Source organism: Oryctolagus cuniculus, chromosome 2 (genome assembly GCF_051225735.1).
Source record: "Oryctolagus cuniculus isolate XC-2025 breed Fujian yellow rabbit chromosome 2, ASM5122573v1, whole genome shotgun sequence".
Classification (NCBI taxonomy): Eukaryota; Metazoa; Chordata; class Mammalia; order Lagomorpha; family Leporidae; genus Oryctolagus; species Oryctolagus cuniculus.
In genome coordinates, this window is record NC_142868.1 from 66,236,060 (window position 1) to 66,259,485 (window position 23,426).

General features: G+C 49.0%; 1 protein-coding gene across 4 annotated transcripts in view; it reads right to left on the reverse strand.

Annotated features, from left to right (window-relative positions):
• ENPP6 (ectonucleotide pyrophosphatase/phosphodiesterase 6) overlaps positions 1–23,426 on the reverse strand; it is a 125,200-nt gene that overhangs the window by 78,699 nt on the left and 23,075 nt on the right. The window contains exon 1 of one of the 4 annotated variants that reach the window (XM_051832802.3): positions 4,970–6,477. The exons of the other annotated variants lie outside the window; for them this stretch is intronic. The gene's annotated coding sequence lies outside the window, so the exon portion shown is untranslated. Of the gene's footprint in view, positions 1–4,969; positions 6,478–23,426 lie in introns of those variants that run through there. 4 annotated transcript variants of the gene reach the window in all.

The following is a 23,426-nucleotide window of genomic DNA, read 5'->3' on the forward strand; positions in this document are numbered from 1 at the left end:
CAGCTAGGGACAGGCCAGCATGCCTGTCCAAGGCCAGTCTTCCAGACTCAGCACCCAGCTCTCCCCAGAACCAGCAAGCACCTACCGCTCACCAGTCGCTGTTTCCCCTCACCCTCTCAGCAGGGCGTGGTTACTGGAACAGACACTGCCTCCTCAATGAGGCCTGCTTCTGAGAGCCTCAGCACAGTTCCCACACAGAGGCACACAGATCTGCAACCACCATGCGCAAACATTACCGTACACAGCTCCATAAGAAAGGACGCAGTCAACGCGGAATACCAGCAGAGGACCCGGCAATCAGGGTCCTCCTTCTTTGGAAAGAATTCAGCTGTACGTGTATATATACAATCTCAAACTAAATGGCTCCAAAAGTAACTTTATATACCCTGCACATTTATATACCCTGCTTTTTCACAGCCAGGCAGCCAGACAGTATTAAAGCCAAATATCCCCACTACCAGACCCCTCTCAGAGCTTCTCCCTGAGCATTCGGAGAATCCAAAGACGAGATTATGAGACAAAACCCCTCTAGTGCAAAGGCAGGGCGTGGCCTCTCATCAACCTCCCTTGGCCTAAGGTGGCCTTAGGAATTCACTGAATTGAGGGGGTGATACAGCTGGCCCGACAAGGCTCTAATCACTGGACTCAAGAAGCCACTTGCTTGGGGCCGGCACTGTGGCACAGTGGGGTAAGCTGGCATCTGCAACGCTAGCATACCATTTGGGCGCCAGTTCGAGTCCCAGCTACTCTGCTTCCCATCCAGCTCCTTGTGAATACACCTGGGAAAGCAACAGAAGATGGCGCAAGTACTGGGGATGCTGCCACCCTGATTTCATCATGGCCCAGCCCTGGCTGTTGCAGCCATTTTGGGAGAGCAGAAGGAAGATCACTCTCTGTCTCTCCTATTCTCTCTGTAACTTTGCCTTTCAAATAAATAAATCTTAGGGCCGGCGCCACGGCTCACTAGGCTAATCCTCCGCCTAGCGGCACCGGCACACCGGGTTCTAGTCCCGGTCGGGGCTCTGGATTCTGTCACGGTTGCCCCTCTTCCAGGCCAGCTCTCTGCTGTGGCCTGGGAGTGCAGTGGAGGATGGCCCAAGTCCTTGGGCCCTGCACCCCATGGGAGACCAGGAGAAGTACCTGGCTCCTGCCATTGGATCAGCGCGGTGCGCCGGCCGCGGCAGCCATTGGAGGGTGAACCAACAGCAAAAGGAAGACCTTTCTCTCTGTCTCTCTCTCTCTCTGTCCACTCTGCCTGTCAAAAAATAAATAAATAAATAAATAAATAAATCTTAAAAACAAACAGAGTCATTTGCTTCTCCAACAATCCCGACCCTGTTGGCCAGTATTATCTGGAGGGGTTTCTTTAGGGGAATTTCAGGTTTAGGCAGGGAAATACCAAGTCTGGAGCAGGAGGTAGTGATACCTACATGTAACCCTCCGCCCTCAACCCAGACCACCGGGCCATCACTAGCAGCAGCCCTGACCAATTAAAGAAGATCAGGAGCACCACTGACCACCCAGAAAGCTGGACACAAGCTCAACACACACCTCTGCCCAATGTCAGTCTACAAGAACCTTCACCCCTAACTCCTTGGGGAGTCCAGGAAATATGCGACAGCTGTCCTGCTCCTTGCTCTGCCATTTGCAAATACACACCTACTTTCTTCCACCATCTGGATATCAGTGATTTGCTTTCTGCACGTGCAGTGAGTGGACCTGGGTTTGAGGGTTCTAGAACAACACCTCCAGCTAGTTTCCAGGGCTGTTTTGCAACATTTGGACTGTTGAGATTAGTGAGTTATCAAATACTACTTCATGCCCCAGACTCCTGGAAGAATTCACAAGGCACGGCACAAAGTAGATAACCTACAACCAAAAATGTGCTTTGCAAATCACCTCTGCTGAGAAAGAAGTTTTACTGGGGAGTGAATCAGCAGATGAAAGATATCTCTCTCTCTCTCTCTCCCTCTTCCTCTCTGAGGCTCTGCCTTTCAAATAAATAAATAAATCTTTAAAGAAAATGAAAAGGCCAGCACCGTGGCTCACTAGGCTAATCCTCCACCTGCAGTGCCAGCACACCGGGTTCTAGTCCCGGTCAGGGCGCCGGATTCTGTCCCAGTTGCTCCTCTTCGGATCGGCACAGCGCACCAGCCATGGCGGCCATTTGGGGGGTGAACCAACGGAAGGAAGACCTTTCTCTCTGGCTCTCTCTCTCACTGTCTAACTCTATCTGTCAAAAAAAAAAAAAAAAAAAAAAAAAAAGAAAGTTGTATTGTCTTAACCTGGCCAAAAAAGGACTTTGGTATGTTGAAGAGGCGGTTTTAAACGAGAAGTGCAAGATCAAGCTGGAAGCAAAGCTCACACTTTGCATCTTGAAAGGCACGCGGTGAGGTATGTGCCAGACACACTCAGGATTACAGGGCGCGAGTCACAGACACGGCAGTGGCGAGATCGCAGGCTTGTGCGGCGCGAAGTGCAGCACTGCAACAAAAATAACCAACCCCACAACGCTAGAGGGGGATCTGCTGAGAGGCACTCACACCCACGGTGCTGAGGTCATGGACCAAAACAGCGCAGTTTCTCTTTCTGCATTGCCCACTAGCTTGGTCCCATCACTGAATGAGTAGAATACAGGAAGAGCAAAGAAAATTATTTACCTGTGTGAGGACAAAAATGTCAGCTGTAGAGTCTTTATGTACACTTTTTTTTTCTTACTTTTGAAAAGCCAACTTTTATCAAAGTTCAAAGAAATTTCCAGACAATTTAATCCATCCTTACCAGTGTATAAAGTTGGGGAAAAGCTTTCCTCCCAGGCACATTAGCAGGGAGCTGGATTGGAAGTGGAGCAGCTAGGACTTGAACCGGCGCCCATATGGGATGCTAGTGCTACAGGCAGCAACTTAACCCACTGCACCAAACTGCCAGCTCCACCTTCCCCGGCTTCCATGAGCCTTAAGATGCTTCACTGTGGGAGATGGGAAAAGGCACCACACACATATTTTTAGCTGGTCTTGTTCTTTCAGTTGGGAGAGTACATCTTGATATCTTTCGCTGTATTTTGTTCAAAACCAAAAATGTGTAGGTCACTTAGATTTACTATTTTTCTAATATGAGCATGTGGAACTCTTAACTATTGCTCCTGCTGCATACTATACATTTTTATAACTAATTAACTTATTTATTTGAGAGAGAGAGAAAGAGAATTCCCAGTCAATGGTTCACTCCCCAAATGCCCACAATGGCCAAGGGAGCTGCAAATGGCATCCAGGAACTCAATCCAGGTCTCCTACCTGGGTGGCAAGAACCCAGCTCCTTGGGCCACCCTCTGTTGCCTCACAGGGTTTGCATTAACAGGAAACTGGAGTCAGGAGGTGGAGCTGGGCGTGCAGCCCAGGATCTCCAGGTTGGGACATGGGCATCCTAAGTGGCAGCTAATGCCCTCCCCTACTCCGTAGACTTTAGGAAAACCCATTTGTCGGCCGGCGCCGCGGCTCAAGGCTAATCCTCCGCCTTGCGGCGCCGGCACACCAGGTTCTAGTCCCGGTTGGGGCGCCGGATTCTGTCCCGGTTGCCCCTCTTCCAGGCCAGCTCTCTGCTGTGGCCAGGGAGTGCAGTGGAGGATGGCCCAAGTACTAGGGCCCTGCACCCCATGGGAGACCAGGAGAAGCACCTGGCTCCTGGCTTCGGATCAGCACGGTGCGCTGGCCGCGGCGGCCATTGGAGGGTGAACCAATGGCAAAGGAAGACCTTTCTCTCTGTCTCTCTGCCTCTGTGTAAGTCTGTCTTTCAAATAAACAAATAAATATTTAAAAAAAAAAAAAAGAGTAACCCAAATGAGCAACTCATCACTTTCTCCAGATTTGATTAGAATCTTTTTGCTATGCTGATAATTTCTAAGTCCTAGCAACAGACACCTCCGGCAGTATCAGGCAGAATAAGAGAACTGTAGAAACTCAGGACCTATGAGAAGCGCGTGGCTGAGCGAATGAATTTGAGTCCAACTGATGCAAAGCTTGCGTCTTACCACTGCTGCTCACTTAATTTTATCGAGCCTCAGTTTCCTCATCGGAAAAATGGAGACCCTCATAGCTCCTTGCAGAGTTTCTTTCTTTCTTTTTTTTTTTTTTTTAAGATTTATTTATTTGAAAGGCAGAGTGACAGAGACAGAGAGATGGATCTTCCATCCCCTGGTTCACTTCACAAATGGCCACAACAGCTAAGGACTGTGCCAGGCAGAAGACAGGAGCCAGGAACCCCACTCTGGTTTCCCACAAGAGTAGCAAGGTCTCAAGTATCTAGGCTATTTCCAATGCTTTCCCAGGGAGCTGGATCTGCAGTGGGGCAGCTGGGACTGTAACAGGGCTCTGATGGGATGCCCGCGTGGCAAGCAGCGGCTTAACCCGCTGTGCCATCACACCAGGCCCCTCTTGTTGAGTGAAATGACCTCAGCAGGTGTAGCACCGTGGGAGCCTCATCAGACACCCTTGGTTAATGCATCCCAACACCTGAATTCCCTTTTAAAGGGCAACTTTATCCCAGGGTGTGCGCTTTCTGATGGCTCCTAGGGAGGGCTGGGGCTGGGTACCGTATTTCTTACTTGGTATTTACACACCATCTTCTGAGGATAACTCTCAATTCCCTTCAACAGAAAGCAAAGAAGCTTCACCACATATCCGCGTGCCTCAGCACCAGGGAATGTAGAAACTTTGCAGATACGAATGCTGAATTCACAGGCTGAGTGAGGAGCAGCTGAGCGCGGATGGCCACTGCCCGGCCCGCCCCTGCCCTCTGCTGGCCGCTCCGAGCAACTCCACCTCCAGCCGCCGCACTGACCCGGGCCAGCAGCGTGTTTCGTGAGCGTCATCTCCGGAGTCTGTGCGTCCCCCAGGGTCCACGGCCGCTGAGAGCTGCTGGCCAGTGCGCTAAACACGCCACAAGAATACGGACACGGGGCCCCGGACCTCACCTGGCGGGGCCTGGCAGCTACGCACCGAAGACAGCCCAGCCAACAACCACAGAGCCTGCGACAGGAGCCCAGCCTTGGTGGCCTGGCCTGGCCCCGAGTCCCGCGTTGTCTCCGCGTCCTCGTTCTCCCACCAGACTCCGGTCGGAATCCTTGTCTTGTTTCCCTCTCCTTTTGAGTTTTGGCATCTTCTCGGCAGATTATCCGCGACCCCAACGTCTTCCTTTCTCTCTTTGTTAAGGCCGGTGGCTTTTATTGTGTTCTGCAATTTGTCGTGCTCAGTGCTCACTGCAGTGGGTATTCCACTGGGAACTTTCAGCCGACACGAGACCCACGTGGCAGCGTGTGTGCCCACCCGGCGGGCACAGCGTGGGCAGCCACCCCAAGCCGGGCCTCAGCGATGACTGCTTCCGTCGCCAAGCGCACCGGCCGGGTGCCAGCAGGTGCCGTCCTCATGCTGGGAGAGGCCACCCCTCCTGCTGGCCTCCGGGAACGAACGCCCCAGGGTATCTTCCTAGTCCCCGGAAACGGAAACTCTGCCAACAGAGACCGGAAGCCGCGAGGGGAGTCGGTCGGCGGCTTCTGACCTGAGCTTGTGTGGCTGGGAGTCCCCGGAGCCTTCCCTCTGCCTAAATTAGCATGACTTGGGCTTTTGTTGCTGGCGCCCTGTGCCATTTCCTGGGCTTTTCTCTCTGGAGCTGTCACAAAGGCTGGGTGGCCGTTTCTGGCTGCCTGGCCCTCCTCCTCCTCAGTCCACAGCGCCTGGGCAGAATTGGAGGAGGCCATTATAGGCATTTTGAGCCCTTGGCGCTGGACCACACCGTGGATGGCCTGGTTTTCTTTAAAATGCCCTTGTATGGTCATTTCTTTGGGAAACCCACATGTGGTATTTGGTTATGGCTTTGCCTTCTTTAACCGATTCCACTTCTGTGGTTTGTTATTCGTCAAGGAAACGGGATCATTTGTCCTGCACATGTTCCATAATCTGGATGTGCTGATTGGATCCTCATGGTGTTGCCAACGTGTCTCCTTATCTGCTGCATTTCTTGAATACCGCCTCTTTGGCATCTGGAGGTCTGCTTGGAATCAGGCTGGATTCTTTCAGGGAGCAGTCCATCACAGGCTTGCTCTCACATCCCTCCCGCGGCTCCTAATCTCTGCTTGTCTCACTCATTGGGTGTTAGAGTGGTCGGGGTGGGGCCGGTGTTGTGGTGTCCTGGGGAAAGCCTCCATCTACTATGCCGGCATCCCATAGGGAGCCAGTTGGTATGCTGGTTGTTCCACTTCCAATTGAGCTCCCCGCTAATACACCTGGGAAAGGCGACTGAAGATGGCTCAAGTGTTTGGGTCCCTGCCACCTGTGTGGGAAACCTGGATGAAGCTCCTGGCTTCAGCCTGTCCCAGCCCTGGCTGTTGCAGCCATCTGGGGAGTGAACCAGTGGATGGAAACTCTGTCTCTTCTCTGCCTCTCTCAAACTCTGACTTTCAAATGAATAAAATCTTTTTTCAAAAATGATCAGAAGTATCTTAGTCCATGCCTGCTATAAGCAGAATAGTACAGGCTGGATACTTTATAAGTAATGGAAATTTATTTCTCACAGTTATGGAGGCTGGGAAGTCCAAGTTGGAGCCACTGGCAGATTTGGTGTCTGGTCAAGGCTGACCTCTGCTTCCTAGATGGCACCTTGCAGCTGTGTCCTCTAGAGGGGACAAATGCCCTGTCCCCACAAGGCAGAAGGGATGGTGGGCAAAAAGGAACAACCCCTCCTCTCAGTCCCTTTTATAAGGGCACTGGTCCTGTCCATGAGGGCTCTGTCCTCATGTCCTCATGCCCTCATGCCCTCATGCCCTCATCACGTGCCAAAGACCTCACCTCTTGATGCCGTGACCTTGGGGTTTAAGTTCTAACGTGAATTTGGGAGAGACACATACATTCAAATCATAGCATTGCACCTCGACCTCCGCAGCTGTCCTTCTTCCACACACTCACTCCCAATGGCACCAAAAGCCTAACTTGCTCCAGCATCAACTCAAGAATCTGCAGTCTAGGGTCTCGTCTAAATATCTTCCCCATCAAATATGGGTGAGGAGGTGGGATTCATCCTGAGGCAACTTGTTCTCCAGCTGTGAGCCTGGGAAATCAAATTATGCCCTTCCAAAATACAACCGTGGGGCAGGAGTGGGATAGAGGTTCCCATTTTATAAAGGAGAAATAGGAAAGAAGAAAGAAGGGATGGGTCCCAAGTCCAGCCCATCCCCAGCAGGGCAAACAACATGGACTCTGAAGGCTGGGGAGTAATCTCTGACTCTATGTCCTAGCTAAAGTCACCAGGCAACCCCAGCCCCACGGCTTTGCCAGACGCATCGCGTGCTGCTGCCCTTGTGCCCCGAAGCACTCCCTGGCTGGAGCTGCACGCTGGTTGCTTTAACTCCTCTGGAATCTGTGGCGGCCCTGACCCACAGCTGCACTGGGTACTGCCCGATGGGGACTGTCTGCAGCAGCCCCGCCCCCATGTCAGCAGTCTCCCTGGCCTCTTTTGAAGTCTGGTGGCTGGGTCCCATAGCTCCTGCACACCGCCCTCTGGTGGTGATGGTGCCTTGGGGATGCCACCAGGATTTACTGCCTCTGTCCTCTGGAGGGCCTGCCCCTGCAGCTGGCCCACACCTGGGCCTACTGGAGCCACACCTGAGCTGGCTGTGGGGTTCTGTGCCCAGATGTGGGAGCAGAGACTTGAGGTGGTGTAGGGAAGCGAGTGTGAGGTCCCAGGGCAGCAGAGGTCCTCTTCTGACATAATCCATCCCCCAGGCCTTAGCGCTCTGCATTGTGTTGGGAGGGGCAGCACAGATAAGCTCAGATATGCTTTGGAGGCCATTTTCCCGTCGTCTTGATGAATAGAATCTGGCCTCCTTCTGTCCGTACAGGTCTCCTTAACACATGTTACGGGTATCTTGGTGTTCTCACATGAACGTGTCTTTTCATCTTGTCACAGCCAGGCTGAGTGATTTCTACTGTTAGTTTCTGCTTCTCTTTTGCCCTTAAACATTCAACTCTTGCATAGGAGGACTCAGCAAAAGCAGAGAGTGGGCCCTCACCAGACACCGAATCTGCTGTGGCCTTGATCTTGGATTTCCCAAGCCTCCAGAACTGTGAGAAATAATTTCTGTTCTTTATGAATTACTCAGCCTAAGGTATTCTGTTGTAGCATCACAAGTGGACTAAGACAAGTGGACCTGGTGGTGTCATATATATATAGCTACTTCAAAATCTCCCAGCAACCTTCACCTGATGGTTTTAGCAACCATTAGTGATCACTGAATATATCCATTCCTTTTCTAAGTATTGTAAAATCTGAAAAATCCTTCCCTTTCCAAATGCAACTATTCTCTGGAAATAGGTTCTTTTTGGAATTTCTGTTTGGCCTATCTCTTTTATTGGCTGGGTGTCTCAGTGATCTGGTGCACTATAACAGGTAATCTCAAATCTCAAGTGTCTTACAGCAACAATATTTTATTTAGCTTCCAAACCTGCTCAGCAAGGGTGGTTCAACAGATACAGAGTGGCTGGATTCCTAGGAATTGAAAGTATCTGAACGCAGTTGATGCTGGCTGCCAGCTGGGCCCTTAGCTGAACTGTAAGTGGCCACACCTACACGTGGCCTCTCCATGCGACTGCTTGGCTTCCTAACTAAGTGGCATCCATGTTCCAGGGGGGTGAACAGCCCGAAGAATAAGGAGAAAATGCTTGGCATTTTTATGATCAGGACCTAGCAGTCACAAAGCATCTTTTGGTAAAAGCTGTTACAAAAGTCCATTCAGATTCAAGGATAGGGGACATCATTAATGATGCCAATGTCACATTGCAAAAGGGGGTTGTAGGATGGGATTTGTTGGAACAGCTCTCTTTGTAAAATACAATTTGCCACCATGAGAAAATCCACTCAAGTAATTAAGGGGAAGTGTCACAGACCAGACACATCACAAATGATAGACATTTACCATAGTCTGAAGCTATTTTGAGAGTATGGCTCTATTTTAGCCCTACTTCTTGTCTCAGTAGAATGAATAGATATATTGACATTGGTTATTTAAAGACTTCTGTGTTCATATAACTTGTTAGCTAAAAACACATTCTTTAAAGCCTACCACGTACCAGGCACAGTTTTAGGTGCTGGGATAGAGCAATGAGCAGGAAAGACAGAATCCCAACCATCTGGAATCTTACTGATTAGTAGGAGCTTGTGGACTATTTTTTTTTCTTTCTTTCTTTCTTTCTTTCTTTTTTTTTTTTTTTTTTTTTTTACAGGCAGAGTGGACAGTGAGAGAGAGAGACAGAGAGAAAGGTCTTCCTTTTACCTTTGGTTCACCCTCCAATGGCCACCGCAGCCAGCGCACTGCGGGCCACAGCAGAGAGCTGGCCTGGAAGAGGGGCAACCAGGACAGAATCCGGCGCCCCGACCGGTGTGCCAGCGCTGCTAGGCGGAGGATTAGCCTAGTGAGCCGCAGAGCCGGCCGACTATTTTTTTTTAAGATTTATTTATTTGAAAGGCAGTTACACAGAGAGGAGGAGAGGCAGAGAGAGAGGTCTTCCATCGCTAGTTCACTCCCCAGTTGACCTCAAAGGCCGGAGCTGTGCTGATCCGAAGCTGGGGGCTAAGAGCTTCTTCTGAGTCTCCCAGGTGGGTGCAGAAACCCTAGGACTTGGGCCATCTTCCACTGCCTTCCCAGGCCATAGCAGAGAGCTGGGTCAGAAGTGGAGCGGCCGGGACTAGAACCGGCGCCCATATGGGACGCTGGCACTGCAGGTGGTGGCTTTACCTGCTAATGGTCCTGGGAAAGCAGCGGGAGATGGCCCAAGTGCTTGGGCCTCTACCACCCACGTGGGAGACCAAGATGGAGTTCCAGCTGCTGGCTTTGGCCTGGCCCAGTCCTTGGTGTTGTGGCCATTTGTGAAGTGAACCAAAAGAAGGAAGATTTCTCTCACTGTCTCTCCCTCTATCTCTGAAAATAAATAAATAAATAAATCTTAAAAAGAAGTGTGTAAACTGAAAAATGAGATGATTTCAGGAGCTGATGGGGAGCAGGAAAACAGAGTTATGGAGTAGGGAGTGTGCGCAGAGGGACTTGAGAAGTTTTCTCAGAGCCAAGGTGACCCTCAGGTTGCAGGGTGAATAGTGACAATGATACAGTCACCCTGGAACCTGGTGCAGGTACTGAGAGAGGTGAGGAGCTTGGGGAGTTCATGGACGGGAAGAGGGGCAATCTGGCAGAGGGTGAGCAACAGGGAACGTAGTGGGGGGGGATGGGGGGCCCTGGTGGTGAGTAGCAGTGTCGTATGGACTCCAATTTTATTCTGTGTATCATGGGAAGTAGCAGAGGGATTTTCATCTTCTGGGGTATTCTAGGGACTCCTCAGCATGGCAGGTGTTGGGGATGGGGGAGACTCATTATTCCTGGCTCTTACGCTTCCATCTGTGAGAGAGATTCAGACAATGCCTCCATTCTGCCGGTGCCTTTAGCCTCCCACTGGTGGTAAAGCTTCCGCCTCCCTCCATCCTCTGAGCTCCATCCCGTTAGCCCAGCCACATCCCTCACACTGGGGGTGAGCTGGTGACTCTTGCACAAAACTGATTTAAGTCCCCTCTTGTACCATCTCAAATAGAACCTTGTCACCTGTGCAGGGGCTGAAACGGCCCAGGGCCAGAATGGAGGCAGAGACACTAGATGGGAGGCCGGGTGGATTGGGCGAAGGGTAAGCAGTACACACAGTGATAAGAGGGTTTGGATTTGTAGCTGTCTGTGGATTTTGTTTGATCTATCTTCTCCTTTTGAGGATAAGACCCTAGAGGGATTCCACCGTCCAGACATCCTGCCCGTGGAAGGCTTAAAGAAACTAAGGAGTTTGATGAGGTCAGAATGGTTAAAGTAGTAAGTGATGGACTGTCACAGTGTGGGCCTTTCAAAGCATAAAGTAAAACAATAGTACCTAAGTGGGCAGTGAAGTTGGCACCCCATTGGAGGAGAAGCAACTCAGCAATATTCATCAAGGGTCTCAAAATTCTTCATGGAGCTCCTGGATCCAGTAACCCCACTGAGAGAAATCGAACGAAAGAAAACAACTCAAAGGTGGGATTGATGACTATGCCAGCTCAACAGAATCTCAGGAAAACCTGAATGTAAGCCAGACAACAATGATTTATTCAGTTGTATTCCATTCATAATTAGAGACGATGCAGTTTCCGTTTTCCAGTCTCTCTAAGGTAGTTCAGGCCACAGGGTGAATTAGTAGACCAAGAAAGCACAAAGATGCTGTCTTTATGAAGTACAATTTTTGGCTGCTCAAAGTCGATGTTCAGCATTTTACTCTAGGATTTTACTTCTCTCCCAAAGGAGTCAGGTAACTAAATCTAAAGGGCCTGAAAGTCTCCGAGGAAATAGAAAATGATTTCCTGACTTAGATGTTGGCACACTCACTGCAGGAAGCTCATTCTCAAATTACAGATGCAAAGTTGAAAAGGGTCTTGGAGATATTCTGGTTGAGCACTCAACTATGTCTGGAGTATTTGTTACTTGTAGTGTTAGGCATAGTGAAAAGCACAAGATTAGGAGGCTTACAATAGATTACTGGGTATGAGACAAGAAAAATGTCACCCAAGCCTGGGGCAAACAATGCCAGGCAGACAGGACGCAGAAGGAATGAGATGGGTGCTGGAGAGCCACCAAGGGAGGATGCTTAGTTGGCGTAGCCTGAGGACCTTGTAGATTTTAATTCTCATAACTGAAGAAAAGAGAAGTGAGGGGCTCAGACTCTAGTGAAATCTTAACTGAGCTAGACATTAGAACAAACTGGGCAGGACGGAGCAAGATCTGCAGAACACTCCACAGAACAGAGGAGGAAGAAGCTCTTAGAAGAGGCCCTACGTGCTATCAGTGAAATAAGATTGGGTACCAACCAACTAACCAACCAGCTAAGAAAGAATAATGAGATCTGCATGTCTTAATTCTATGCCCAGCTAATGAAATGCAGGTTAAGCATCCTTAATACAAAAATCCAAAATGTTTCAAAATTTGGAATTTTTTTGATCACCAACCTGACACCACACGTGGAAAATCTCCATACTTGACTTTATGTAATGGGTGGCAGTCACAACACAGATACACTAAAAATATTGTGTAAAGTTCCTTTTCAGTCTATGTGTTTAGACTTGGATCCTCTTTCCAAAGTATCTCATTAGGCATATGCAAATATTTCCAGACCTGAAAAACATCCAAAACACTTCTGGTCCCGAGCATTTCAGATAAGGAATGCTCAACTTGTATACAAGACACGTGCTGCAGGTACCTGCGACATACTAACCAGTGATGGCCCTCCAAGGAGAGACTGCTCCCATGTGCCAAGCACCATGCTAGGAAATTTCAGAATGACCCCATCATTTCCTTCCTTCTCCGTTCTGTAGCAAATATTTTACATATAGAAGAATCAAAGCTCTGGTAGGTGAACTAAATTCTTTGCATTTCTCCTGTTGGTAAGTGGCAGAGCTAGGATTTGAACAAATCTATATTTGATTTGTAGCCCAATAGTAGCTTAAATAATTTTTATTTTAAATGTCTGTATTTATTTTGTTTGTCCATCCAGGTCTCCCATGTAGGTGGCAGGAACCCAAGTCCTTGGGCTATCGTCTGCTGCCTCCCAGAATGGTTAGCAGGAATCTGGGTCAGAAGCAGAGGTGGCCAGGGGTGGGGAGGGCTGGGGGTTGGGGATGCAAGGGTGGGAATGGGATATGGGCGCTCCAGGAGGCAGCTAACCCGCTAAACCACAAAACTCCACCTGCCACTGAACAATGTTTTTTAAATGTAGTCTATGCATTTGAGTTCACTGCTTGTGTTCTGAGATACAATGGGAATATCCCAGGGGGCATGAAAGGGGGAAGGTCAGGGTTCACAGTGAACTTGGGATCTTTTAGCAAAGTTCACAGATGCACGGCTCTTGAAGCTAGTGGAAGCCCTGGCTGAATCCCGGTTCTCCCAGTTACCCTCTGGACATCCACAGGGACTTCCAGTGTCTTCATTTGAAAATGTGGGGAATGTAATTCTGCTAACTCTGCTAACTCTTTCTTGTTTTCACTATATGACATTATCCACATTTAAAAAAAAATTGGCGTCTTTTAAAAAATTAACTCAATTTCCACTTTATTTGAAAGGCAGAGAGACAGATTTTCCATCTGCTGATTCACTCCCCAAATGCCTGCAACAGGGAAGCTGAAACTGGACCATGCTGAAGCCTGGAGCCCAGAACTCCATCTGGGCTCCCAGGTGGGTAACAGGGATCCTAGCACTTGAGACATCCTCTGCTGCCTCCCGGGTGCACACTAGCAGGAAGCTGGATTGGAAGCAGAAGAGCCAGAAATCAAACCAGGCACTCCAAGATGGGATGCATTTGTTCCGAATGACAACAGTGCCTCCCCGTCCCCCTCCACCCACACACATCCACCACCACCACCATCACCACCGCACACATGCACAACTTTGAAGCCAAACTCATCACTGCCACACAATGAATGGAAACAACTGATTTGCAAAAGTCTCTCCGCTTCTCATTTTTCTGTGGTCCAGGGCTTCAGCTCATTCCTGCTATCGGTTTGCAAACCTACTCCCTTCTCCCCGCTGTAGCAACCTAAGACTCACTGTCCTTCAAAATCAGTGCAGGACTAGAAATCACTCACAGGGCTTTTCTCTTATGGGTATGATTGAAGAGATACTGTTAGGTAGGAAAGTTAGATATGAGCTTATGTGTGTGTGGCAGGCCATATGTCCAGCATATGCGTCTACATCTCAAAGCCAGCCTGATAATGTTTCGGGGCAGCCTGGTATTTGCATCCTGCCCTGCCCCCTTCTACCTGATAACCTGCCAGGTGGGGGGTCCCCACCCTTCTGCCTGACAAATCTTCCACAATCTCCCAGGTGCAGCCCAGTGGAAGGAATCCCGATTCTCTAGGGGGTCCTGCCCACCCTTCCTCCTGTCCATAAAGTCCTTTGTTTCAGACCTTCAAGGGAAAACTCAGATAGAAGTTTTTCTTTTTACATCCAGAAAGCCCTTTGTTCCAAGAGGAGCAGAGGTGGGGAAGCAAGACCCATCTCCTTAAAAACCCTGGCCTCAACCGGAGGGGGCGCTCAGCCCTCTGCCTCTCTGCTGAGCCGCCTGCCTGCCTGGCCAGGTGTAATCTCTCCACTCAACCATGTAACCCCCCCCCCCTCCCCATCTGAGCGACTGCACTCTCTCTCAGGTCCTGTCTGGAGAGGTGCCCACCCGTTCTTATGAATGTCCCTTCCCTAATAAACTTTGCTACTTTTACTTTCCACTGCTGTCTCACGCCTGAATTCTTTCTTGCGCAAACACAAGAACCCTGCATTTCTCCAGTAGCAACACTTGTGTAAAGGAATCACATAATCCTCAATGGAGAAATCATACCTGCCCTGCTCTCCTCCTTTTTACAGCCACTACTGAGCAGATGTCAGGGGTAAGTGGCAGAAAGGGCCTTTATCTGGGCCTCCAGCCACAGAGGAGTGCATGCCAACACAGTGTTAGGGAGAAATAAAGCCACCATCAGAATAAGAACCTGGAAGTCGCCAGTGCAAGGGTCAAAACCGGCACTCACTCTAAATAGAAACTAGTAATGGGCTGGCGCGCGGCTCACTAGGCTAATCCTCTGCCTGCGGCACCGGCACACAGGGTTCTAGTCCTGGTTGGGGCGCTGGATTCTGTCCCGGTTGCTCCTCTTCCAGTCCAGCTCTCTGCTGTGGCCCCGGGAAGGCAGTGGAGGATGGCCCAGGTGCTTGGGCCCTGCACCTAAATGACTGCAAAGTCTGAGATGGGTTCACTTACATCACGTGGAAGGTGTTCCTTCCCAGACCTGGGGGTGAAGGAGGCAGCGCAGTCTATGAGGAAGGAGCCTGGGCAGACCACCACATCATACTTACCACTCATCCCACCAGTGGCATTGGGCCATTTGTTCACAAAAGTGGCAGGTGTACAAACTGGCGCAGTTTTAGCCGGGTGGCCGCATGGCCCAGCTACCTGAGCCAGGCTCCACCCCCATCCTAATGGGATTCGCTGCTCCTGCTTCCCTGCCCGCCCTCAGGCAAAGTTTTAAAAGGGCCTGTTCCTCTCTTGGCCCTTCTCTCCTGCACTCTCTCTCGGTTCCTCTCTCTAGCCTCCTCCTCTGGTATCTTGGCTCTCTCTCATCTCTCTTCTCTCTCTTCTCTCCTTGCTAGCTCCTCTCCTCCCTGTTTCTCTCTTACACTCATTTCTCTCTTTTTCCTTCACTGCCCCTTCACTCCGGTCTGTAGGGTGTTCCCCAATAAACCCTTTCCCTTACTCTGCTGTTCGGTGTGTTTTGCGACGGCTAACATTAATATATAACAGCTGGGTCTGTCTCCCAAGACCGTGTATATAGCTGGTAAGTGGAAGAGCAGGGACTCCAACCCTAAGAGTCTCACCCCAGAAGCATATCCTTGGCCTCTGCAGATATCATCTTCACCATCACACCTCACAAGTAGGGCACCTGCTGCATTATCAATGTTGCTTAATCTTCATTCCAATCCCGTGAAATAGGGGCTATCGTGGCCTTTTTATTTTAGAGGTGAGCAGTTGGAAGCCCGGAGACAGTAGGTGTCCTGCTCAAGGGGACCAGGGGAAGGAAATAAGGAGCCAGCACAGGTTGTTCCCACTTGGAGCAGGGCGTTTGAGTGGCAGCCACGCGATGTGTCCTCAGAGCCTCTTCCCTGAGCTGCTGGAGAGGAGCGACTTTGCTAGATTCAGAGCTCTAGGTGCCACCTGACTAGGGCCACAGAGCCATGAGTGATGGATGTTGTTACCCGGGTCCTGCCACGCTGCTGGGATCTGTGGAACAACCTGTTGGAGTTGACTGAACCTTTTCCAAAGCACCTTAGTGAGCATTTCCGCCCTGAGAATTAGCACAGAGTGTGAAAACATCAAAGCGTAAGTTTATCGGCCCATCTTCTTTGCCCAGAAGGCAATCACTACAGAGGAAACATGAGCAAAAGAGGGAATCTAGGTGTCGGTCCTAGGAGACTCGACTTCAACTGGTGTCTTCTGACTCAGTTTTCTCAGCTCCGCAATGGGGCCCAAAGAATCTCACCTCTTTCCAACTGATCGTGAGATCCGTAGGATAAATGAGTGAATAAGTGTGAAAATATTTAGAGCTCTTCCGAAGAAATAGCCCATAAAAATATAGTGCAATGTTTTTATTTATTTGAAAGAGAAAGACAAAGGAGATTACTTATCCTTTGCTTCACTCTTCAAATACTTTCAACAGCCAGGGCTGGACTCCACCCACGTCTTCCACATAAGTGGTGGGGATGTAGGTAATGGAATAACCTTCTGCTGCCTACCTGAGTGTGCATCAGTGGGAAGCTGAAGTCAAAAGATACAGTTGAGGGGTCAGCGCTGTGGTGTAGTGGGTAAAGCCGTTCCCTGCAGTGCCGGCATCCCATATGGGCACCAGTTCGAGTCCTGGCTGCTCCTCTTCCAATCCAGATCTCTATTATGGCCTGGGAAAGCAGTAGAAGATGGCCCAACTCCTTGGGCCCCTGCACCCGCATGGGAGACCTGGAAGAAGCTCCTGGTTTCTGGCTTCGGATTGGTGTAGCTCTGGCTGTTGTGGCCATCTGGGGAGTGAACCAGTGGATGGAAGACCCCTCTCTCTCTCTCTCTCTCTCTGTCTCTCCTTCTCTCTCTGTATAACTCTGACTTTCAAATAAATAAATCTTTTTTTAAAAGATACAATTGAAAAAATAACCCAGAATTCAGCATATGAGGGAGATAGAAGTAAATATGACAGAAGTTGTAGTGGATTGAATGGTGGCTCCTCTACCTGGAATTCATGTATGTGACTTCACTTGGAAAAAGATCTTAGCAGATGTGAATTCAGGATTTCAACATGCGATCATCCCACATTTTGCAATGTTCCTGCATTCATTGACCAGGTCCTTGTTAAAAAGAGAAGATGCTGGCACACAAAGAAGAGAGGGCCAGTGGAGAGGGTGGCAGAGACCGAAGAGATGAGGATTCCAGGCAATTCTAGCCCCAGAAGCTAGAAGGGAGCAGAAAGCAGACCCTCCCTCAGAGCACTGGGAAGGAAACGACCCTCAGTTCTGGATTTCCGGCCTCCAGAACCGTGGAAGAATAGATTCTGTTGATGTAAGCCACCCAGTTTGTGGTCATTTGTTACAGAAGCCCAGCAACTAATTCAAAGGCTGCAAAAGAGGAAGAATAGAATGAGAGAATCTAATGAGAGACCCAGAAGAATAGAGAGAGTGGAGGAAGGTCAATGACTTAGGAACTACATGGATCCTTAGATACACAAGTATGGCATATAAGTGGGTTAACAGGTAATAAATTCATACCAAACTATAGCGACAACACAGAACAGCAACTCCTGCAGAGCATATACCTGGGACTAGAGTTACTGAGTCATAGGTAAAGTTTGCCCAGAACAGACAGCTTACACTTGTTGCTCCTGTAATGACTCTTAGCTCTTTCTTTCATTCTCAAAAGTGTCCCCAGTGCATCGATTTTGAAAGTCACCAATGCTTCCCATAAAGACAAACAGCAGAACCAACATCCCGAGGGCAGCATCTACAACTAAACTAGGGGACAAAGCACTCCTGTGCACCTCATAGTGAAAGTCTAGGGGAATAGCCCGGTCAGAGCTCCAGGAACCACAGGGTCTAGCACATGTGGATGGGGGGCAGGGGTGGGTGGCAGCTGACAGAGAGTGTGATGACCTTCTTCTCCAATAATGCCAAGACCTCAAGACCCTTTTTGTCTCATCACCCTTTCCCAACCTACATGGCAGCTCGTCCTCACTTGAGTACAAAGAAAGAAAAAAAGGTCTAATTTGAACACAATAATGATGAAAAAATTTTCCAAAGCCCCAAATGTGATATATTTTACAGAATAATGGGCTGTACTTTCCTTCCTTCCTTCCTTCCTTCCTTCCTTCCTTCCTTTCTTTTCTTTTCTTTTCTTTTCTTTTCTTTTCTTTTCTTTTCTTTTTGTTTCTTTTTTTTAAGATTTGCTTATTTATTTGAAAGTCAGATTGAGAGACAGAGAGAGAGAGAGGTCTTCCATCCACTGGTCACTCTCCAATTGGCAGCAATGGCTGGCACTGCAAAGCTAGAGCCAGGAGCTTCTTCAGGGTCTCCCATATGGGTGCAGGGGCCCAAGCACTTGGGCCATCTTCCACTGCTTTCCCAGATCACAGCAGAGAGCTGGATCGGAGCTGAGCAGCCAGGACTTGAACCGGTGCCCACATGGGATGTCAGTCCTGCAGGCAACGGCTTTACCTGCTACGCCACAGTGCCGGCCCCTAGACTTTTCAAGGTTGACAACCTCATGGAAGACTGAAAAAGTGTAATCAAAAAGCAGGGGTGATAATTTGGTAAGTGATTAAGGTGCCACTTGGGATGTCCACATCCCATATTGGAGTTCCAGCTCTGCTTCCCACTCCAGCTTCCTGCTAATGTGCATCCTAGGATGCAGCAGGTGATGGCTCAAGTATCTGCATCCCTGCCGCCCACGTGGGAGATCTGAACTGCATTCTCCTCTCCTGGCTTTGGCCTGGGCCTCGCCATGGCTGTTGTGAGCATTTGAATAGTGAACCAGCAGATAAAATATTTCTCTCTCTCTCTCTCTCTCTCTCTCTTTCTCCCTCTCTGCCTTTCAAATAAAATGAAAATAAATAATTCTACTAAAACAAAAAAGAAAAGCTATTCCTCTCAATGGAGAACAAAGAAATGTGACAACCAGATGTATTTCTTGTAATCTGGGGGATTATTGAGGAAATCTGACAATAGTCCAATAGGTTCACATTGCTAATCAATGTTAAATGCATTGGATATGAGAGTGGCACTATGGTCTATGGTAGAATGTTCTATACAGACTGAATGATTTTGTGGTGAAATGCTGTGATGTTAGCAACATACATTCATTCAACTGGTCCAGTAAAGATAAAACAGAAACCTATATCTGCTAAGTGATGAAGCAAAGACAAAAGTGCCAAGGGTTCATAATTACAGAAGTACAGTGAAGGTATTCACGTTCCTATTTCAGTGTTTTTGTTATAAGAATGTGGGGGTTACCCATATAATTGAATAATATTCAGAAATAAAAGAGAATAAACTATAGATGCACGCTATCATGTGAATGAGACTCAAAACCTTATGTTCAGGGGCCAGTATCATGGTGTAGTGGGTAAAGCCACTGTTTGCGATGCGGTATCCCATATAAGCACTGGTTTGTATCCTGGCTGCTCCACTTCTGAACCAGCTCCCTGCTAATGCACCTGGGAAAGCAGTGGATGATTGCCCAGGTCTCTGGGCCCCTGCCACCCATGTGGGAAACCCGGACGAAGCTCCTGGATCCTGGCTTTGGCATGGCCCACGCCTAGCCATTGAGGTCATCTGGGGAGTGAACCAGTGGATCAGTGGATGGAAGATCTCTCTGTCTCCCTCTCTCTTTGTAACTCTGCCTTTCAGATAAATAACCAAATCTTATTTTTAAAAAACTCTTATGTTCAGAACAAGAACAGGACCCAAGAAACCATATCAACTTATTCTGTTCCTATGAAACAACCACACATGGCCAAGCTAAACATAAACAAATCGATTAATGCTTGTCTGTGGCAAAGGCAGTGAAAAACGGGAATTAAGAGGAAGTGTGCACAAGAAGAGATCAGGCTTTGTGAGCAATGAGACCACCGAGTTGAGAAATGAGAAGAGGAGTTGAGAAACAAGGGCTGCGGTCTGGGTATCCCTAGTGTGAAGAGACAGTGAAACGGAGGCGTGTGGCGAGTACCAGGGCAAAGCTGAGAGGAAGGAGGACACTCGGAGCCCAGTGAAGACACAGCGAGAAGGCAGGAATCACCAGAGGTTAGCCACATGGATTAGACACGCAAGAAATGTGTTGGGAAAGTTCTTGGGACACACAAAGCAGTGGGTAGGTCTGATGTGTGGGAAAGGAGGTAAGGAAGGAAGGACTGAGTAGAAAGGACCTCTGCGATTGTAAGAAGTTCTCGGTGGATGCATGGGTGTCCTTGAGTCAAAGCCACTCTTTCGAGAAGCACGAGCCTGCACCAGGATGCGTGCTTCCATGACTGCTCAGGATCTGCCTGGGAGAAGAGGGGCGAGGCTCTCTCACCATTGCCTTGGACGCAGGAAGGCAGCAGTGAGCCCCGCCCCCTGCAGCAGAAGAGGCAGGCTGCAGGATATCAAGATGTCTACACCACTTGCTACCTCCCAGCTCCACCTGCCAGTGCTGGGCTCTCTGCTTGGCATGCTTTGCTCTCCCACATCTACGCAGCCAGCTCCCTTCCCTTCTCCAGGTCCCTGATCAAATTCCGTCTTATTGGAAAGGCGTTTCCCGACCGTCCTATATAAATTGATACTCTCTGATCATTCTCAGGGCCCACATCTTTTTTGAACTTTTTCTGTTCAAGGTGTTTCCCCCTGGTACTGTTTCATTTAACTGTCTGTGACATTTCACAAGTGCATCAGCTTCAGCTTCATGGGGGTAGGAACTTTGCCCTGTTCTGCTCCTGGGTGTGGGCAGGGCCCAGAGGACTGTATCTCCCAGCTTTTGGAAGGCAACAGATACGTCCTGAATAAGTGAAGGGTGGGCACCTGCTCTATGCAGAACAAGGAGTCTGAAACACCCGCTCCGTGGATGAACGACCCAGGACTGTTCCAGAAGCCAGGAGCACAGCACTGAAAAACAGACCCTGCTGTCGTGGGGCGCACATCCTTTAATATGGAATATTCATCACTGAATGCTGCAGACATATCACTTATGGAAACAGGAACATCTTGTTCTAACCCTGTAGTGTGTCCTTGTGAAAACATGAACAGGATCTGGCTTCTGTAGGGATACACCCCAAGACTTAGAAAGCAAACCTTTTCTTACAATACCAAGCCAATTCTATCTAATGAAGCCAAACATGGTCCTGATCATTCTCTGTGCAAACAAGGGCACTTCACCGTCTGCCATTTTCACAGCTTCCCATCCCCTCCACCCCAGTGTCACCACTGAAGACCAGGATCTCTGCTCTGCTCATGTCCTGGATGGGCACAAGGCTCCACGCTCCCATCCTAAAGCTGTGTGTGGTCTTGCTACTGTCGATTTGCTGGTGGTCCCCTGGAATAATTCCCGTGGCACCACAGACAGGCACCTCATGCAAGAGGTGAACCGAGTTCAGAAGAAGCCAAATTGCTCCAGAGGTCTAAAACTCTGGGAACAATTTAGATTGAAGGAGAAGAAATTCTAATGCCAAAAGATCCAAGAAAATAACACATTTTCAATTAAAGGCTGATTTCAAAATAGCCACGTCAGACGCCTACAAGTATGACGACTGTTAATTCCCTGGAGCCATTCCTACAGCCAGGTTTCATATGTGCCTCAGTGTGATAGAAGAGGTACTGATTTCCATGTAGAGGTCAAACTCTGACCTTAGTCATAGTTGGACTTAAACCTGTATAGATCTAGAAAGATTGCGCGGAAGCAAAATGACAGATAAGGTGACTAAGCCGGCCAACGCGTATGCCATTCTTTCCCGATTTAATTTCCTGGACTTCACCTCTGTGACCCGCCGGCAGGTGGCCATGGTCTGTCGGGTCTCTCGTGTCTGCAGAGAGCTGAGGCGCCGGGCGCAGCGCCTCTGTGTGCCACACGAGCAGGCGCCCTGGCAACACGGATTGGAGTTGATGTCATAACCAGTTCCTCCTGTTCTCTCTGGGGGATTTCTTCTCTCAGCCGCTCTCCCTTCACTGCCCTGGCTCTAAGTGGGGATTACTCCATCGAAACCAGAGGGGGATGGAGTCCATTAGATATTTCCCAAACAGAATTAAACCTTGTTCCTCAGGGAAATTGGTAGTGAAGGATGTGATTTGAAACAGAAATTCTTGGCCTACATTTCTACCTCCCCAAAGCCTGCCTCAAGCCGAGCCATTTTCCCTCTTTTTAAATCATATCTTTGAGTCTTAACTAGGAGAGGGCGGGTGTGTAAAAACTAAATGCATGCTTTGACAAGGAAGTGTATGAACATATGTCTTCGTCTGTAACCCAAGCTGACACTCCGGGTCTGTTGCATAGCATTGGCTGGGAAGAGGGCGGCCGATGATCAGCCTTGCCTTTCTATAGACAAGCAGCAAAGGAGGAAGTGCACCAGAAGGGACCGAAGAGGGCCTTGCAGAGGCACTGGAATTTACTCCCTGGAGTTCACAGTCCCCTCATTTTTTTTTTTTTTTAAGAAAAGAAATTTGAGTCCGTAAAGATTTTGCAGCCACAAAGTGTAGAGTCTGCCATAGCCCGGACTGGAGCTGGTGTCTCTCGCTTCCGGTCCATCCAAGGCTCTCTTCTCACAATGTCCCTAAGAGATGGGGAGGATCCACACGTGAAGGGGAAAGGCAAGGAAACCCACATGGTGGGGGACAAGTGGCTGCACTTGGCAATGAACTGAGAGAATATGAAGTGTGGTTAAGTCAAATATAAGGTAATCTTGTTTTGGCAAGAGCATTGCCTTTTATTTCAAGTTATTAAAAATTTCATATTCTCCTGCTGACCACGAAACCACCTGGAAGTGGGAGTGGGGTTAGAAAGGATCCCTTCTGCCTCACACCACGTGGCCCGAGGGAGTTGCTGTTTTGAAGAACTTTTCCAGACACTCAGTTATAAATGGCTTAAACTCCCAAACCTAACATCTCCTGGGCAATAGGAAAGAAGTTGTTTTAAACCACCAGAGCCCTGGGTTACTCATCTATCTGGAATTTACTGAAAAGGCACACTGCTAGAGTGCAGGTCTGGTACCTACCTGCCTCTTCCAGTGTTTGACAGTGTCGGAAAAATGCTTCATTACGCCCATTTCAACTATGTGTTTTGGGTTGGCTGTGGACTGACCTTGGGGAGAAGAGGGCAAATGAAGCATAGAGCTACGTCGAAGGTGGCCTTGGCCACCTCTGCTTGGATTTTTGATTCTCTGTAAGGCTGGGAATATCACCCCTGCTAGACTGGCAGCAGAGCTCTCTGCTGTCAGCAGTGGGGAGAGGAGGAAGAAGGGACCTCCTACCAATAACTGCTTAGGATGTAACAGCTTTGAGCAGCTTAAAAACAAACAGATACACAGAAGCATTTATTGAGCTCCTACTAAGTGCAAAGGAGCACAAGACAGGTTGAGGATGTTGGGAGAGTCGGACTTTGAGCTCATCGGGACCACCGGGCTGCCCCAGTGTGAGTAGAGAGAACCAAGTGTAATTCGAGGCATCTAGTCCACAGCTGCATCTTGGTGGTCTGGGTCAGTATCCCAGCTGTGCCTTATCAAAAGAGGCCTGTTTAAACCATTGCTCCCAACTGTGCAGCCTTGGCCATTTGAGATAAGTAGCTGAGTGTCTG